The sequence below is a fragment of the Scyliorhinus torazame genome, chromosome 4, assembly GCF_047496885.1.
Source record: "Scyliorhinus torazame isolate Kashiwa2021f chromosome 4, sScyTor2.1, whole genome shotgun sequence".
In the NCBI taxonomy this organism is placed as follows: domain Eukaryota; kingdom Metazoa; phylum Chordata; class Chondrichthyes; order Carcharhiniformes; family Scyliorhinidae; genus Scyliorhinus; species Scyliorhinus torazame.
In genome coordinates, this window is record NC_092710.1 from 135,326,828 (window position 1) to 135,347,200 (window position 20,373).

The 20,373-nt window shown below is 45.8% G+C and overlaps 1 long non-coding RNA gene across 1 annotated transcript; it reads left to right on the forward strand.

Annotated features, from left to right (window-relative positions):
- The first annotated feature begins 2,623 nt into the window (after nt 1-2,623).
- On the forward strand, nt 2,624-14,755 carry LOC140410493 (uncharacterized). The gene is made up of 2 exons (XR_011940664.1): nt 2,624-2,778; nt 12,003-14,755. It is a non-coding gene; the product is annotated as an uncharacterized lncRNA (long non-coding RNA).
- Nucleotides 14,756-20,373: the final 5,618 nt, after the last annotated feature.

Sequence of the window (20,373 nt, forward strand, 5' to 3'; positions counted from 1 at the left end):
CAAAGGGCCCCTCCCCTCCACCGACCGCAATGTGTACTTCCTCAATGTAATCGACGAATACTCCCGGTTCCCTTTCGCCATTCCGTGCCCCGACATGACTTCTGCCACGGTAATCAAAGCCCTGCACAGCATCTTCACTCTGTTCAGTTTCCCCACCACAGCGATCGGGGATCCTCTTTCATGAGCGATGAGCTGCGTCAGTTTCTGCTCAGCAAAGGCATCGCCTCGAGCAGGACGACCAGCTACAACCCCCGGGGAAACGGGCAGGTGGAGAGGGAGAACGGGAAGGTCTGGAAGGCCGTCCTGCTGGCCCTGCGGTCTAAACATCTCCCGGTCTCCCGCTGGCAGGAGGTCCTCCCCGACGCGCTTCATTCCATCTGGTCGCTCCACTGCACCGCCACTAATGAGACCCCTCACGAACGTGTGTTTGCCTTTCCCAGGAAGTCCACCTCCGGTCTCGCTCCCAACATGGCTGACAGTTCCTGGACCCGTCCTCCTCCAGAAGTATATGCGGAGCCATACACTGGACCCCTTGGTCGAGAAGGTCCACCTCCTACATGCAAACCCGCAGTACGCCTACGTGGCACACCCCGACGGGCGCCAAGACACGTTCTCCCTCCGACACCTGGCACCCGCTGGGCCCCCACCCATGGCCCCAACCTATCACTGCCCCCCACCCCGGTTGCCTCATTCAACCCTGCGCCACTCACCCTCCCTCCAGCGAACCTCACCGCAGCCCCCACCCCAGTGGGATCCGTCCTCCCACTCGATCCATTCGGGTGACGAAGACGAAGACAACACGCTCCCGGAGTCGCAGGTGACCACGTCTACGCCCACATCATCGCCAGGACTGAGGCGATCGCGGCGGAGGGTCCAAGCCCCCGACAAACTTAATTTGTAATGTATTCGTCACCCCTGCTGGACTTTTTTTAACAGGGGGTGAATGTGGTAAACACCACTAGTGATATATTGTATATTACGGCACTGCACGTATATTACAGGTAAGATGGTAAATCCCTGCCCAGCAGGTGGCGTATAAAAGTGTATGCTCTCCTGCACTGCTTCCATTCTGGTTCCAGCTGTGAGAGGCACAACATCTTGTGCAATAAAGCCTCAATTGCTTCACCATTCTCGTCTCGTGGTGACTGACAGTACATCATGCCCCCTGCTACTGCCTGTGAACTGTCAGGGGGCAGTGTCAGGGAGGGTTCCGTGTCCGTGAGGGGTTTCTTTGCTGGGGTGTTCCAAGGTGGGGCAGGGATATTTAATGGTGGTAGGGGTTCCTTTTTCTAAAAAAAATTATTTTTTTACATCAGCGTGCCCTTTCAGGAGCCTGAGCTGCCGCCAGCATGTTGGCGTGGGACTCACTCCTGTTTTATTTCGACTGAGTGCCAAGCAAATATGGCGGGAAAAGCCGGCTGTGCAACCGGCAGGCTAGCCCCCTTTTCTCCTGTCTGAGCTGACACTTAGTCAAAAAATGCCAATAATCCACTCACTCATTGATCATAGAATTTACAGTGCGGAAGGAGGCCATTCGGCCCATCGAGCCTGCACCGGCCCTTACAAACAGCACCCTACTCAGGCCCACGTATCCCCGTAACCCAGTAACCCCCACTTAACCTTTTTGGACACTAAGGGCTATTTAGCATGGCCAATCCACCTAACCCACGCATCTTTGGACTGTGGGAGGAAACCGGAGCACCCGGAGGAACCCACGCAGACACAGGGAAAACATGCAGACTCGGCACAGACAGTGACCCAGCGGAAATCGAACCTGTGACCCTGGAGCTGTAAAGCAACTGCTAACCTGTATGCTATCATGCTGCCCAACTCAAGAAAGCCTGGTTAAATTAGCTCCTTTAAAAACGTAAGTATATTTGGACTCGGAGCAGGTATCCATGACGTAAGAGCCCCCTTTTTAAATTAACTTTGTTATAACCGATCGAGGGGTCTGACTAAAGATGGGGAGCCAGTTCATCCCTCCTCACCCAGGCGTGGGGTATGCCGTCCGGAATCATAACAAATTGAGGGGACCTCATAAACAGTTGCCACCTGAAAATTAAGTTTTAGGTTTTTCTGCTTCCCTTAATGTGGAGCCAGGAGGAACAAAAATGCTCCTTCTGTCTCCACAATAAACCCATGAGCCCCTGCCAGCAATTAATTGCCACGCCACATGTCCCACTCATTCCTAACTGCAGTTCATATCCCAGACCTTTTTGAAGGGCCCACTCCAACTGACCCCCCCCCCCCCCCACTTCCTCATTCCTCAAAATCACCATGACTGTTTAGCTGAATCTAGGGCTGAATCTAGTGGCAGTAGCTTGCCAGTAATAAATGCATAAAGTTGGTGATTCATTTTCTGTGATCCTGCCAACAAATATGGCCCTACACCAGCATTTGGGGAAAAGCTAATTTCTAGGCCACGGTGTCCTATGATTTAATCTGTTCACCAGCATTGTGTAAAATCTGATAAGGCTGAGCCTATCTCTGCAAATACATTGCAGACAGTCTTAGTCTTCCAGTTCATGGCGTTCTGCCAACATATAAGCACCCAGATTGATAACATGTGACAGCTCATGCAATTTATCCAGTTTATTCTTACCTGAAGCTTGTATATAAGGAGCTCAGAAAGGCCATTGAGTGCTGAGCAGTAGACTGCATGGTCAAACTATCAAACTTATAACCGCCAATCACTCAACAGCATCAAAAAAGAAGTACTTAATCAAAATGTTTATTCCACTGCGAACAATGATACCTGGTTACATCAGACTGTTGCAGGTGAGCATTAGAAATGGATGTTTTTAGTGTAAAGGATTTGTCTGAACTTCAAGTCAGCGTGATCTATTATTATAGGTATACTTTTAGTTTGTGATATCAGTATTTCTGCCATTCAAATGCCCCCATAGCCGATTTATGCAGCAGTAAAATGCATCTTAAGAAATTAAACTAGTTTTTAGGAGATGCAGTGATCTGAGAAATATTTTGCCTGATGCTTTTGGAAAGTTATCTCTTCCCCCTCACTTCTCCTTCCCACAAAAAGGAGGTAAACTATATTTTATTCTGGATCATTGAGATCCATTTACTAAAATTTAGAAAATGTTGCAAAACCACCATAAATCCAAAATAAATGTCTTGCTGCATTCAGGTCATTCTTGATGCTCTCTACATGAGGTATTCCAGAGTGCACATAAGAAACCACCAATATTAGACTGTTAACAGAACACTGCATGTCATTCACTATTGATACTTTTTAAAGAATTTCTGTCATTTTGAATAATATCACAACATAAAAGCACCACAGCTTTCAATGTTGAAAAGGAAATCACAAAACTTGTGGTTACTAGTACTTTGAAGTGCTAAGCAATTTGTGAACACAAATGAAGGCAATTATGGTGGGAGCAAAGGTATCACAGATAAAATATCTTTTAAATTGGAATTTTACAATGCATAGGGTCGTACTTTTGTGTAGCATCATAAATAGTGCTTCCAAAATCACTAGTTGACTGAATAGCAGTCAGGACTGTGGATAGCGTTAATACAGTGATAATATTCGCAATGTATGTTGTTCCTTCTGTTGAGCTTCTCAGTTTAACACTGTAATTCTCGCTATGTAGTTATTCCTCACAGCAGCTGTTCAGGTGTTCTTTGACTCACAGAGATAGATGAGGGCTTAATGTTTGGAAAGAGAATAGTCACGGTTGATCGCTCGCACACAGCCAGTGATAAATTAAAGAGAAAAGAAGTGTGACTAGTGGAAATCTGAAATAGGAACAGAAAATCCAAAAAGCGTGCTTCCTGTCAGTTAGCTCTTAAAATAAAAAATGGCAAACTAATATGGTGGAATCCTTTACCTGAATTGTACATTAATATTCATTTCCAGCAGTAACTCCACTGGTTGCCTTAATCCAACTGTAACTAGTAACTGAAACACTCCAAAATTTGGACCTTATATTTTCATTTTGGTAGCTGATGCGAAGTTGGGTTCAGTTCAGTAAAAGTGGGAGGAAATTAATTCATTTGGTACCTATTTATTTTTCCATTCAATGGTACATTTTCCATGTCACTCAGAATCGTCTCATTGTATGTGAACATCAGAAACCTTCATAAGCAAAAATCTTTTTACAGTGCAGTACTTGTTATTTTGCACACAGCAAGAATCAACAATCAATAATCATAGAATGTTAATCTGTGCTGTGCTAATCAGTTAGTCTCGTTTTTTTTTGGTACTTGTAAAAGGAGGAATGCCGGCTCTCGCTTGTGCACAACGCGGCCAGAGAATGCTGGGAAAGGCCTCCAGCGAGGTTCCCGACAGGCTCCACACCTCCCAAGATGCTCCGAAGTCCCGCGGGATGTCGGAGTCGGAGCTTCGCCACAAATGGGTGGGACCGAATGACTCTCGCGGAAGTAGGTCGTAGACCTACTTACGAACTAACTGCGCGGGTTCCAGGGGCCTCCCACGATTCCTTGGCCTCCCCAGTGAGGCTGCAGCCGAGCGTTGATCAGTGCTGGTCCACACAAAAGTGGACCAGGTGGAATAGCATCGGGCCACTGGAGACCCCAGGGTGGTCAGGGTAAGTGCAGAGTGGCTCCCCTGGCCCTCCCCCTGGAACATGGGCACCTTGGCACTACCCATCTGGCACCTTGGCACTGCCAGCAGGAGCATTTTCTGAGTGCCAGGGTGGCACTGCCAAGGGCCAGGCAACAAGGGGTGTCATACCATTAAATGAGGGTGGGGGGAGGTTTGAAGTGTGGGTGAGTGCAGGGCAGGTGAGGTTGCTGGGAGGTTGGGTGGGTGATGGGTGGGGGTCCTAGAAGGAAGGGGGTGCTGTAAGGGGGCTTGGGGGGCCTGAAGAGGTTGGACCCCCCCAGAGACCTGATAGCAGAGTGTCCTCACTTGGAGGGTGTGGGGTAGTGTCCACGTGTGGGGGGTGACATTGCCCATGGGTGGGGTGTGTGGGGGACCCACAAGCTCACTTAGAGATCGGGAGACCCTTTCAAAATGGCGGCCCGATCTCTGAGTTCAGCTCCCCAGTGCTAAAAGTGTGGGCCAAACCGGTGAGAACCTCCCCAGGACCCACAAAAGTGGCTAAGTGCCAGTGAATAGCGGTGGGGAACGCGCCGGTAAAGCTGGTGGGAAACTCCCTGAAAAACCGCTACAAATTAACTTCTTTCGAGAGAATCGGGCTCTAAGTTGTAGTTTTGTAAGCATGCTTCACCTACATATATGTAACAAGAAGTACAATTAGTATTTGGAATACTTTTACACATAAATAACTGCTAAGCACCACATTATAAACCTGTTCATAGTGCCACAATAATAATAATAGTAATCTTTATCAGACTCCGCACAGACAGCAACCCAAGCCGGGAATCAAACCCGGCTCCCTAGCGCTGTGAAGCAACAGTGCTAACCATTGTGCTACTGTGCCGCCCACAAAGTCGCCATGCTATTAATAATCAAAAATGTCTTATCTCACAAAGAACAGACAATTATCCATCCACTCTAAACCAATGATAATTGACAAGATTGCTGGTGGCTGTGAATAACACAGCTGCTAAAATCTGATTTTGTCTTTTAAGTCTTTATCAGTTGTGGTACTTTTTGATAATGTGCTGAACTCACCTTCACTCGACATACATATCCCAGGAGTACAATCATGCCTGATAAGTTCTGGGAAGATTATATGCTGAACAGACCAAATTTTTCCATGAGTTTGCAGCTCCCATTTTGTGTATGGCCCCTGGACCTATGCAGTTTCACCACTCCAGTTTTCTATCGCTGAAAGCTCTTTTCTCTTCATGTTGGACCTCTCGCACCATGGTTTGGACGAAATCTACCACATCTCTGCAACATGGGTTAGATTATACAAATGTGTTATTTCATCTTGTCTGCCTGGGTTTTTTTGTTTCTCTTTGTTGTGTTTCACAAGTGTTTAAGGCACCAACACTGGGCAGCAAACATCCAGAAATATAATACTAACTGTCCTTTCCCGGATTTTGTAGGTCACCTGGTGGGTAGTGACCAGTCATAGGCTCCACTCAATCACCAAGTATAAAGCAAATAGAGCAGACAGAAGCAAACAAACAAAAGTAGTTGTGTAAGAGAGACATTGACACGAGCTGGAAATTTCCAGTTGGACTGTGAATACACAATATGTCTTTGTAATACAATTCCTTTCACTGGGGAAAGAAGAACAATATGCCTGTTTAGTTGGGTGAGCATTTAATAATAATCCTTATTATTGTCACAAGTAGGCTTACATTAACACTGCAATGAAGTTACTGTGAAAATCCCCCAGTCACCACACTCCAGCCCCTATTCGGGTACACTGAGGGAGAATTCAGAATGTCCATTTCACCCAACAAGCACGTCTTTCGGGACTTGTGGGAGGAAACTGGAGCACCCGGAGGAAACCCACACAGACACGGCGAGAACGTGCAGACTCCACACAGTGACCAAAGCCGGGAATCGAACCTGGGACCCTGGTGCTGTGAAGCAGCAGTGCTAACCTCTGTGCTACTGTGCCGCCCTGTAAAAGCATGTCCCAAAGGCTTTGAATTCTGTGAATAGTTCATTTCCAACCACCTTAGAAATTACTTGTCACCCCAACATGGAGAAGCATTATGACATGTTTATCTTGGATTCATAAAACACATCCATAAAGAACAAGTGCATCATTACTTCCTGGCCCATGATAAGGTGAGCAGGTTTACGAAATCCCACTAACATTGATCATCACAAATTAGCGCCTATCAGTACGGAGGACTCCATGACTTCTCAGTCAATATTGGAGAGCCTCTTATGTCCCTTGCTGCTGAGAGTTATTCAATGCAAAAGGAATACTGCTACTGATTGGTACAGTGATATCCTCAGTATCGACTGTCATCCAGTTCTATGTAATTCGAGTAAATTGCACCTAGCTATTGGCATAATAACACCAGACTCGCTTCAGACAACCCTCAGATTAGATTTCCAGCACCACCCAGGAAGGTATTGCTGAAGCAACCCAGGTGTCAATCATCTAAGCTATCTTCAGGTTATAATTGCTCTTGAGAATTTCAAACAAAATATAAGTATGCTCCCAACATTTGGAGAAACTCTCAGCTCTCCAGTAAGAACACATCTCTACCTGGACTATTTTGACCCCAGTCTGCACCATTTTCATTGGAAGATAGAGTTCAAATCGACACCCTTTGTCGGACAGTGTGCCAGAGAAAAACAGACATTATATCTTGGTCAATTCTGTTGTCGAAACAGAACTATTGATAGGATCATAGAATTCCTGCAGTGCAGAAACAGGCCATTCGGCCCATCAGGTCTGCACCAACCCTCCGAAAGGGAACTCTACCACTCCCATCACCCTATCCCCATAGTCCTTGGCAAAATCAATAAGAATGGCAGTTTTCCTAGAATGTAGAATAGTAGGTTTCTGTAGTCAGTGGGGACTCCGGGACCCACAAGAGGATTCCTGTCCACAGGGACTGAGAGTCCAACTAATTAGTGTTCTCCAAGGTTAGCTACTACTCCTTTCACAGTGTGCATAGTCTACTGTGCTGCAGAAGTTAAAATGCACAATTTTTATTTAAAAAGATATTTTAGTCCAAACACACACATCGACAGAATACACAGTCCATCAAAACATAGTCCACAGTTTGTACAGTGTTTCCCCTTTATTCTCTCTCCCCCCCCCCCCCCCCCCAGTGATGAACAGCTTCTCAAACAAGGTCATGAACAGCCTCCAATGCCCATTGAAACTCTCTTCTGACCCCCTCAACTCGAACTTAATCTTCTCCATTTTGTTGTTTCAGATTGCCAGCATCTGCAGTATTTTGCTTTTATTCTAAAACTCAATGTCATGGTCTCAGAGTAAGGCAGATGAGAAATGTCTTCTTGCAAAGGGTTGTGAACCTTTGGAATTCTCTGTCCCAGAGAGCTGTGGTTGCTTAGTTGTTGGGGATATTCAAGATTGAGATTGATAGCTTTTTAGACAGTGAAGCAATCGAGGGATATGGGGATAATACAGAAAGGTGGAGTTGAGGTAGAAGTTTTTATCAATGGCAGAGAAGACTTGGAGGGCTTATGTTCTTAAGCCCATTGCTTTTGGGTGTTCTGCTGTGCAGACAACCATGAGTTTTATTTTATGTCAATCCTCTGGGACCTAGATCAGTATTATAGCTAACCTTCGACAAAAAAGATATTTTAAAAGCGAGTGCATAAATTCTTGAAATCTTTGTGAAAAACTGCAGAAGACGTGTAGTTTGACAGAGATATTGAGAAATTTTCTTTCCCTTTTAAGAAATTCTTTGTTTGGCAAATTGTAATTCAACTATAATCTTTTAATGGGCATAATATCCCCTCACTTTTGAATGATAATGATACTTATACCTAAACATAGACCTTCTGGTGGATCTGGATTAAATAATGCTTTGTGCCAGTGGCTCTCACCAGAGATCAAAATATGAGGAAGTATAACTAATGTATGCGCCCTAATATTATCAGAGGGAGGACTATATTTCTGTGCCATAAATTACTTGATGACTCTGCCCATCTGCTTAGTGCCACTGTGGAGATGCCCTTGGAATTTTCTCTCATCCCCTCAGTAGCTGGTGTGCTTAAAGAGTTCATGTCCATAGTTACAATCAATTACATGATGCAGCATCTCCATCTGCATCAGTACCCCGAGGACTAGCTCATCGGAGCATTCCACTAAATGTCTGCAAGCACAAATACACAGGAGACCTTAATATAGGTTGAATTTTATCATTATTTCCGAGGTGGCTCACTGCAACCAGGGCATCAACATTGCGGGCTTTTGTGCCTATTTTGATCACAATGGGATCCTTTTATATTTAAGCTATTTTGCAAATTGTCTCCCTGGGATTTTGCTGGTTTCAGTTGGGTCTTCAGTTTAGTCTCACCATTCAAATTTCTTTGAAACCCCTTTTGAGTTTTCTTCTGTAAATACACAACATCAGTGTTTTCATAATATTGTGTTTCTACTCAGAGAATTAGTCAAGCCCTGTTTGAGATTAAAAATATTTGATTTGGCATTGTTGTTTTTTCCACTTTCACTTGAATTAATAAATTGATTATCTGTCAATTTCTCTTCTGCAATGTTAGACTGGAACTTTGTTTCAACCTAGATAGTCACAAAGGGCGAACAGAGAATAATTTAGGAAGTCTGGATTGTTGTGTCATGTAATTTGGAATAACACAAGCTGCCACTTGATGCAGGTTTGAGTAAAAGATGCTCCAGACTTTGAAGTGAGTTCAGTGTGTTTTAGTGAACTATTAGCACAGTTCTCAATGAGTTCGACTCTCTGCTAATCTAAATGTAGTAACTCAGTCGAACTGAACCAGCCTTGCCCGAAGCCAGGGTGTGATGCTGAGGATACACCCTGTTTCACTCTGTAGATGTTGGTCTGTGGAAAGAGGCGGGGTGTGAGTGCCTCATCCCTTTTATAGTGAGATACCACCCCTGAGTGGCCTGACTGCTCATTGGTCGTGTCCTATTCTATGTGTTCATTCGCTGCATGTTTGCATATCATGACATGGATGATCATTCATTTCCTGTGGAGCAGGCCCAAGGCAAACAAGTGACTTATGTAGCAGCTGATCAAATGAGTGGCTTGAGTGCATTTCACACTGCTGTGGCCTTGCATCATATTCTACCCTTCTGACACAATTGTAGGATATGTTTGCAAACAAATAAAAACCTTTTATCAAGCGTAGTTTCACAAAAATATAAATTGCTTTAAATTTGGGATACTAGCATAACCAGAGTTTTTTGAAATGCGTGATATTCTGTCAGGAAACCTCTACATTGTCCAGTGGTATCCCAGTGCAATGTCTTCAAGTCTGGGCATCCTCTCAGAGGTCAACAGGGCCAATATGGTGTAGCATTTATGGTTATTGTTGCCCCAAAGAAATGACAAAACCATAAACCATTGTTTACAAAGCTCTAGACTGCAAGCTGCAACACTTTTGAAATGAATGGACTGGAGCCATGAGCCTCCCCCAATTATAATATGAAATATAGATCATTCCAAAGCTCTAGTACAGTGCAAACAACTGACAAGCAGAGGCAAAATGATGTTCACAGAATTTACAGTGCAGAAGGAGGCCATTTGGCCCATCGAGTCTGCACCGGTCCTTACAAAGAGCACCCTACTCAAGCCCACATATCTACCCTCTCCCAGTAACCCCCACTTACCCTTTTTGGACACTAAGGGCAATTTAGCATGGCCAGTCCACCTAACCCGCACATCTTTGGACTGTGGGAGGAAACCGGAGCGCCCGGAGGAAACCCAGGCAGACACGGGGAGATCGTGCAGACTGCACAGATAGTGACCCAGCCGAGAATCGAACCTGGGACCCTGGAGCTGTGAAGCAACTGTGCTAACCACTATGCTACCATGCCACCCATCATCATGTTGATGATAACCAGATTTGAATGTGAGGTTGGAAGGGTAAAAATGTGTTGCCTCTTTCACTGGTTAATGGGTCCTGTATCAGAATCGCGACATCGACACATGTGGGAATGAATGTAAGCTTGCAGAGAACAAACACACACACAGCCTGAGTTAGAATGCTGAGCTCTTGACTATAAAAGTCCTGTATACTCTTTCTTCATTGCCTCAGATGTAAATGGCCAGTTTAGAGGAGCTGAAGTGCTGAAACTACATCCGTGAGTTTGTGGCATTTCGCCTAGCAGTGATTTTTGGCTTATAAAATCAGTCACCACTCACCAACAGCGGGCAACACTGCCAACCTAGAGCTTGGTTTCTGTTTTTTAGAAATGTTTCTGTTACATCTTCATTCACCATGGTAAATTAATAACCAATCAGTTCTTGTGATTTCAATGATTACCTATTAGAGGTCCCATAGTTTTAGATAATTTTTTTTTTTAAATTTGAAGGGACATAAATGGCTCATGTGAAATAATTAATGTAAAATTAGAGCTATGCATGGGTAATGGCCAATGTTGTTGGGAGGATTAAATTTACTGTGTGCTATTTGTAGAAAAATTGAAAATATATTTCTAAATAACTACTTTACAAATTCCACTTGCGACCTTGTATGTTATAATATTTGGTCTTGTTGAATTTTGAATGATTACTGCTGTCAGTTGCCAGCAGTGGAGGTTATGGTGGGAACACCAGATTAGCTCTGTGCCTTTGCATGATTAAATCAACAGTGAAGAATCAGCATTTATGATGAAACACCATAGATGATTAATTTTATGCTAATCTATAGTTGATTGCTCGCTTGCTCTCACTATCTATTGACATAGAGTCATAGACTTTTACAGCGCAGCAAGGGGCCTTACGACCCATTGTGTCTGCACCAGCCTTCAAGCACCTATCTATCAAGCACCTATCAGGCAGCATGATGATTGGCACTGTGGCTTCACAGCCAGGGTCCCAGGCTCGATTCCCAGGCTGGGTCATTGTCTGTGCGGAGTCTGCACATTCTCCCCGTGTCTGAGTGGGTTTCCTCCGGGTGCTCCGGTTTCCTCCCACAAGTCCCAAAAGATATGCTGTTAGGTAATTTGGACATTCTGAATTCTCCCTCTGTGTACCCGAACAGGCGCCGGAATGTGGCGACTAGGGGCTTTTCACAGTAACTTCATTGCAGTGCAGGCCTACTTATGACAATAAAGATTATAATATTATTATATTTTCATCCAATTTTCCAGCACTTGGTCCATAGCCTTGGCGTCCACTATTGGTGTCCACTTGGCATTTCAAGTGTTCTCTAAATGCTTCTTAGATGTTGTGAGGGTTCCCACCTCTACCACCCTTCAGGCAGTGAGTTCCAGATTCCCATCAAGAATGGAACTTATTTATTTTTCATCATTCTGAACGAATATCTATTTCAAACTGGTTGTCTGTAATATAACTGTGCTTAATTATTTTTTAAATTCTAATTAAAGTGTCTTTAAACTTTAACGCAGTAAAATTAACTAATGATTGCATTTGCAATTTTTTTTCTCTTTTAGACACGATCTGCTGGCAAAGTGACACTGAACAGCACAGACACACTGATGCATGGCACAGCCCTACTTCTTGGTCTGTTAGGTTTCAGCATGTCCTACTATAGTACACGGCAAATGCATCTTCAACACAAATCAATCTCTAGCTTTAAACCAGGAGCCTGATAAAGATGCAGACACTGAATGTTCACAAAGCAAAGAAGATGGCATTGCAATTGATGGCAAATGTTGACTGATTCGCCTGATGTCTTAAGTTTGAAACACCAAAACACTGACAGCTGTTAATTAATTCCATTTGAGTTTTGTCCTGGCAAAGGCAACCGGCCTTTAACCTCTGTAAAGATATATTTGAAGCTGAAACTAAGACAATGCCATATTGAAGTTAATTATGGGAAATGGAGGCAGTATGCCATACGGAAAGCTATCATTTACCTTGATGACTATGCAAAGTCTGAAATCTATCCATAAAGGATTGCAGAAATGTTTTAAAAAATCATGACAACCTGTTTTTGTCATCAACTTCTGAAAAATCTGAGATATGGTCGGCCACATGCACCATAAGGAGGAGAGACAGGCCATTTGGCCCTTCACGCCTGCACTTTTGTTCAATAAGATCATGGCTGATCTTCTACCTCAGCTCCACATTCCTACGCTGTTCCCACATCCCTTGATTCCGATAATATCCAAAAATATGTTGATCTTTGTCTTGAATAGACTCAATGACTGAGCATCCACAACTCGGGTGGAGAATTCCGAAAATTCACAACCTTTTAGTGAAGAAATTTCACCTCCTCTCGGTCTGAAATGGCCTTCTAAATGACCTCATGGGAGCATCCCCTCCTGCAAAGAACCAATGTACTGATCCTTTATTGCATTCCCTCAAAGGCAAGACAATCCTACATCAGCAAACTTCGACACTTTGAACTCCGTCCCATTTAAGTTATTGATATCGATTATAAATAGCTGAGGCCCAAGTGCCTATCCTTGCAGTACACCACTAGTTACAGCCTGTCAAACAAAAAATATCCAGTTTATTCCTGTTGTCTAATTTCTGTCTGTTAACTAATCTTTGTTGTATTGTCCGCAATCCCACAAGTCCTGTTTTGCCTGCCCCTTCTTGAATAGCAGATTAACATTTTCTACCTTCCAATCTATAGAAGACATTCGAAAAGCTGGGGAATCCTGGGAGATTAAAACCAATCTATCTGCTATTTTTGTAGCCACCTCCTTGAGAACCCTACAACAAGTATTGAGGATTTGCCAGCTTCTAATCCCATTAATTTCTCCAGTAAGATTTGTTTACTATTTATTTTAAGTTCCTCAATCTCACTAGACCTTTCTCTAAGAATCTATCTGAACTGTCTCTTGTGTCTCCCAATGTGAGGACAGATACATAGAATGTATTTCATATTTCTTGTCTTTTCCTTGTTCTCCATTATAATTCATTGTCTGCCTGTAAATGACATGTTTACTTCCACAAATCTCTTCCTTTTTTCATATTTTTACAATCAGTTTCCATGTATTTTTCCAGTTTACTCTCATCTTTTATTTTCTCTCTTCCCATCAATTTTCTTTTGGCTGTTCTTTGCTAAGATCTAAAATATTCCAAATCCCCGGAGTTAATATTCTTGGGCAACATTTTATGCCTTTTCCTTTAGTTTAATGCTATATTTAACTTATCTTGTTCGCCACCATTGGACCACTTGTCCTGTGTTTTTTTTTATTCCTTAAGGGTTATGTTGTATATGTGTTGTGAATTATGATGATTTTTTTTAAAATGTTTGTCATTACATATGTACCATCGTATCTTTGCAAAGATACTATCAGAAAGATGTACATTGTTAGTATTCAATTGTTACATGTAATTAAACTTTTGTTAACAAGTAACAGTGCTGATAAATTATGTGGGTTTGCAAGATTGTGGTGCCTCCTCAAATTTAATTGTTCAAAATGTCATAGAATTCATTTTCCAACAATCATTAACAATATAGTTTCAAACGTGAACAGGGGCATAGAGATATAATGCTCTGCAGTGGTAGATTTGACTGCTATTTCTAAAGATGTGCAGGCTAGGTGGATTGGCCATGCTAAATCGCCCTTGGTGTCCAAAAAGGTTAGGTGGAGTTACTGGGTGGAGGTGTGGGCTTAAGTAGGATGCTCTTTCCAGGGGCCCTGCAGACTCGATGGGCCGAATGGCCTCCTGTACTGTAGATTCTATGATTCTATTTAGTTGTCGTTCTGTTTAAAAGCCGTTAACAACTACAGATCATGAAATACTGAACCAAAGTACCGCAGCAAAAGCAAAGCAGAAAAGAGTAATCACCATTAATTAGAGGACAGAGCAGGAGAAAGATGCAAGATGTAAAAACAAAAGTTCAATTTTGCATCAATGTTAAAGTTCCTCTAGTGCCACCTGGAGATGAAAAGCTGTATTTGCAAGATATAAATGACAACTCAACCTCACAATCAGAAAGAAAAGCAATTTTTTACAGAAATATAGCAGTCAGCAGTCATTTTAATTTGCCTGGGGACTGTGAGGCAGTAAAACAATCTTTGTGTTTTACTTCATTATTTTACACAATAGCTTACCACAACAAAATCTATATTTCACCCAAAATGTCATGAAACAAGTATCAAAGGTTGAATAACTATTATTTGCATTGCCTGTGTTAGGAATACCCTGCAGCATGATGGCATTAACAGGATGCTGTGTATCATCTGAGCTCCTAATATGAAATAAAATGTATAATACAGGGAAACACTTAGTTCTTTGCCTTTTTAGTTCTTACTGCTAACAAATTATGTGTTTATCATTTTCCTTTATTTAAAATCAGATTTTTTTACAAGTCAGGTAATTGGATAAATGTAGACCGCTGTTTTAAAGGCAAACTGTGAGGCAGGCTAAACAAGAATGCTTTAATTTTCATGTGTTACTATGAGGTCTTTAGTGTGAGTATTTGTTGCTCAATTTCTAAATAATCCTGATGAAGAATGGAAACATTTACTGTGGACTGTCTCTCTGACTATTTGTAATTACACAGAGCAGCCATCAAGGCATTTTGCTGACTTGAGCAACGTTCAAACAGCTTTTGATCAGGACACATGAAAAGTCAGCTGTGGATTTCAACCTCTGGCAGAGAATCCTGACTCATAGGGTGGGCCGGGTGGGGGGGAGCCCCCGAGCGGGGGTGGGGTGGGGGGGCCATAAGTTGTATCTCTCGGTTGCCCTTTCAACACTTATTTATCACATCGGGTTAGGAAAGGAAGCTTTACCTCAATCTATAACAATAACTGACCCTTCACACAGGTGGTACTATAGGGGTGTTAGACACCAGGTAGGAACTGGGAGAAGAAGGTTAGCGAAAGTGGCAATTACAAAGAAGTGACTGAAGACAAATGGGTTTGAGGTCAGAATTGTGCAAGGCTATAATGGCCTAAGGTTCAACCATATCGTGGAATGAAGGGAATACAGAGCAGTTCCTGCTCACAAGACCAAAGGCTGTGAGTTGAAAAATAGGGCTGGAGGGGTATTGAAGAGTCAAAGTAACTCACAGGGTTGAAAAGATTTATATCGGAGGATGAGAATTTTAAATTCAATGGGTTTGGTGATGGGGATCTAGTGAATATTAAGAAGAATGGGAGAAATGGCTGACTAGAATTTAGTATGGGTTAGAATATGGATGTTGATGATCTGGATAAGTTGAAGTTTGTGTATGGTAGTGGCCTGCGAGGCATTGAAGTCAAGCCTGGGAGTGATATTCGATATAATTTATAGCAGCTATTGGGTCGGGAGGGAGGGACCGAGGTGGGTGATGTATTATTTACAGTAGCCAAATAAACAATACTTACAGAAGTTATATACTACAGATGTGAGAAATCAGAAATGAAAGCAGAAATTGCTGAAAATACTCAGACATCATCTGTAGAGACAGAAACTGAGTTAACAGATACAAAATGCAGATAAGCCAGCAGAGCTGAAGCAGATTGCCTTCCAGGAGGTGCATGCTGCCACCACCGACCTATGGCATAGCCCGCATAGTGCAACATTTTGAGAAGTGTAGCCATCTAGGATGGTCACTTACAACTAGGAACAGGGAAACTCGCAAAGCCTAGCGGGTACAATGGACAAGCCAAGACTCAGGCAGGCTCAGAGCCTGAAATGCATATTTGTAAGCAAGAAGTCCAGACAGTATCGAAATTCCGACCAATTAGCATTGTAATGGGGCCGATTAGCATTTGATGGCCCATCTTCACCAAAACAAAGGACTGGTACTCGAGCGACCAGTACAGTCCCAGACATTTCGGCGCCACTCCCTGTTCAAGGGACGGGTAAACAACGGGGTCAGTGACCGCTTGGGACATGCCCAGCCATCCAGATCCCCGCCCAGTTATTGGTTAGGAATCGAACAGAGTGATCAGGGATCACCCAATTAGTAGGGCCCAAACTGAAGGACCGCCCAAAAGAGCGCAAAATCAAGTAGAAGAAGATGAGTTCGCCATATGTTCGTCCTCTCTTGGACCTAGTACCCTGGTCACAGCCATCTCCAATTGCAGCAACACCAGAAGCAAGTCCAAGTTCAACGCTCGCTACCAGACGGATGAGCCTAGCTGAGCAGCAGTTACTCCTTCGAACTCGATAGATCCAGAATCGAACAGCGGCCACTGTTCTCTGACCTAAGACGGGTGCCCGAAGTTAAGTACAGGTTGTCTTAGTCGATAGGTGTAGTTTTTTTTAAAAAATAGGTTTTATTAAAGGTTTTCATAAAATATCAATAACAAAATGAAAAAGAAACCCAACAGGGTTAAGTACAACACAGTCCAGAAAAACAACCCTCCATACCCCCCTTCCCCCCGTACATAAATGATAAATTAACATTAACCCCCCGACTTAATACAACAAGTATATACACCCCCTCAGACCCTCCAGTGTAAATAACAAAAAAAGAAAATTAATAAAGTGACCCCGCCGCGCCCCCCCCCCCCCCCCCCAAGTTGCTGCTGCCATTGACCAATGTCTACCGCTCTGCCAGGAAGTCTAAGAACGGTTGCCACCGCCTAAAGAACCCTTGTACCGACCCTCTCAAGGCGAATTTCGCCCTCTCCAACTTAATAAACCCCGCCATATCGTTGATCCAGGATTCCACTCTTGGAGGGCCTCGCATCCTTCCACTGAAGAAGAATCCTTCGCCGGGCTACCAGGGACGCAAAGGCCAGAATTCCGGCCTCTTTCGCCTCCTGCACTCCTGGCTCCTCTGCCACCCCAAATATTGCGAGCCCCCAGCCCGGCTTGACCCTGGATCCTACCACCCTCGACACCGTCCTCGCTCAGCCCTTCCAAAATTCCTCCAGCGCTGGGCATGCCCAGAACATATGGGTGTGGTTTGCTGGGCTCCTTGAGCACCTACCACACCTGTCCTCACCCCCAAAAAACCGACTCATCCTTGTCCCGGTCATGCGTGCCCTGTGCAGCACTTTAAATTGTATGAGGCTGAGCCTCGCGCACGATGAGGAAGAGTTCACCCTCCCCAGGGCATCTGCCCACGTCCCTTCCTCAATTTCCTCTCCCAACTCCTCCCACTTACCTTTTACCTCCACCACCGAGGCCTCCTCCTCCTCCTGCATCACCTGGTAAGTTTCTGAGATCTTCCCCATTCCCACCCATCCCCCAGAGAGCACCCTGTCCTGTACTGTGTGTGGCAGTAGCCGTGGGAATTCCACCACCTGCCGTCTGGCGAACGCCCTTACCTGTAAGTACCTGAAGGTGTTCCCCGGGGGGGAGCCCGTACTTCTCCTCCAGCTCACCCAGGCTCGCGAACTTCCCGTCCACAAACAGGTCCCCCAGCTTTCGTATCCCTGCCCTGTGCCACCCCGCAAACCCTCCACCTGTTCTTCCTGGGGCGAACCGGTGGTTCCCCTGTAATGGGGTCCCCACTGAGGCCCCCACTTCCCCCCTGTGCCGCCTCCACTGCCCCCAGATTTTGAGGGCAGCCACCACCACCGGGCTCGTGGTATATCTTCTTGGAGGGAGCGGCAGTGGCGCCGTTGCCAGCGCCCCCAGACTCGTACCCACACAAGACGCCGTCTCCAGCCTCTTCCATGCAGCCTCCTCCCATTCCATCATCCACTTGCGCACCATCGTCGCATTGGCGGCCCAGTAGTATCCACAGAGGTTGGGCAGCGCCAGCCCCCCCCCAATCTCTACTCCGCTCCAGGAACACCCTTCTCACCCTCGGAGTCCCTCGCGCCCACACAAACCCCATTATACTCCTGTTAACCCGCCTGAAAAAAGCCTTCGGGATAAACACGGGGAGGCACTGGAACAGGAACAAAAACCTTGGGAGAACCATCATTTTGATTGACTGCACCCTACCCGCCAAGGACAGCGGCAACGCGTCCCACCTCTTGAACTCCTCCTCCATTTGCTCCACCAGCCTTGTAAAATTAAGCCTATGCTGGGCCCCCCAGCTCCTGGCCACCTGGACTCCCAGATACCTGAAGCTCCTCTCCGCCTTTTTTAGTGGGAGCTCGCCAATCCCCCTCTCCTGGTCCCCTGGATGAGCTACGAACAGCTCGCTCTTCCCCATGTTGAGCTTGTACCCCGAAAGGTCCCCGAATTCCTTAAGAATTCTCATTACCTCCGGCATTCCTCCCACCGGGTCCGCCACATACAGCAGCAGGTCGTCCGCATAAAGCCCCTCCAGTTCCTCGACTCTCTCAGTGCCATAGCCAGGGGTTCAATCGCCAGTGCGAAGAGCAGGGGGGATAAGGGACACCCCTGTCTCGTCCCTCGGTGCAACCGAAAGTACTCGGACCTCCTCCTGTTTGTGGCCACACTCGCCATCGGGACCTCATACAACAGCCTAACCCACCTGACAAACCCCTCCCCAAACACGAACCTTTCAGCACCTCCCACAGGTACCCCCACTCTACCCTATCGAAGGCTTTCTCAGCGTCCATCGCCACCACTATCTCCGCCTCCCCCCTCCCTCGCCGGCATCATGATAACGTTCAAAAGCCTCCGCACATTCACGTTCAACTGCCTTCCCTTCACAAACCCCGTCTGGTCTTCATGGATGATCTGCGGCACACAATCCTCAATCCTCGTGGCTAAGACCTTCGCCAGCACCTTGGCATCTACATTTAGCAAGGAAATCGGTCTGTAAGACCCACACTGCAGGAGATCCTTGTCCCGCTTCAGGATCAAGGAGATCAGTGCCCGGGACATCGTCGGGGGTAAAGCCCCCCCCCCCCCCCCCCCCCCCCCCCCCCCCCCGTCCCTTGCCTCATTGAAGGTCCTAACTAACAGCGGGCCCAACAGGTCCATATATTTTTTATAGAATTCGACCGGGAAACCGTCCGGCCCCGGTGCCTTCCCCGCCTGCATGCTTGCTATCCCTTTGATCAGCTCCTCCAGCCCAATCGGGGCCCCCATCCCGCCACCAGTCCCTCTTCCACCTTTGGAAACCTCACTTGGTCCTGCTTCCGAAGCTGATGCGCCAGCATCCATCTTGCCTTTTCCCCACACTCGTAAATCGCCCTTGGGCCTTCCTCCACTGCACCTCCGCCTTCCTGGTGGTTACCAGGTCGAATTCGGCCTGGAGGCTACGCCTCTTCCTCAACAATCCTTCCTCGGGCTCCTCCGCATACCTCCTGTCTACCCTCACCATCTCCCCCACCAGCCTCTCCCTCTCCCCCCGCTCCCGCAGCTCCTTGTGGGCCCTAATGGAGATCAGCTCTCCCCTCACCACCGCCTTCAGTGCCTCCCATACCATCCCCACTCGGACCTCCCCGTTGTCGTTGGTCTCCAGGTACCTCTCTATACTTCCTCAGACCCGCTCGCTCACCTCCTCGTCCGCCAACAGCCCCACCTCCAAGCGCTACAGCGGGCGCTGGTCCCTCTCCTCCCCATCTCCAAGTCCACCCAATGCAGGGCGTGGTCGTAAATAGCTATTGCCGAATACTCAGTACCCTCTACTCTCGCTATCAACGCCCTACTCAAGATGAAAAAGTCGATTCGGGAATAAGCTTTCTGGACATGTGAGGAGAATGAAACTTCCCTAGCCCCCGGCCTTGCAAATCTCCAAGGGTCCACCCCTCCCATCTGGTCCATAAACCCCCTCAGCACTCTAGCCGCCGCCGGCTTCCTACCCGTCCTAGACCTGGAGCGATCCTGTGCCGGATCCAGCACCGTGTTAAAGTCTCCCCCCATTATCAGGCCCCCCACTTCCAAGTCTGGGATCCGACCGAACATACGCCGCATAAAACCTACGTCGTCCTGTAAGGTTTTCGGGCAATTCGGCCCTTTTTGGACTGCCCAAGAATAAAACCCAGAGACTGTAAACTGGACATTTGTCAGCCAAAGGAACGTAACCAAATT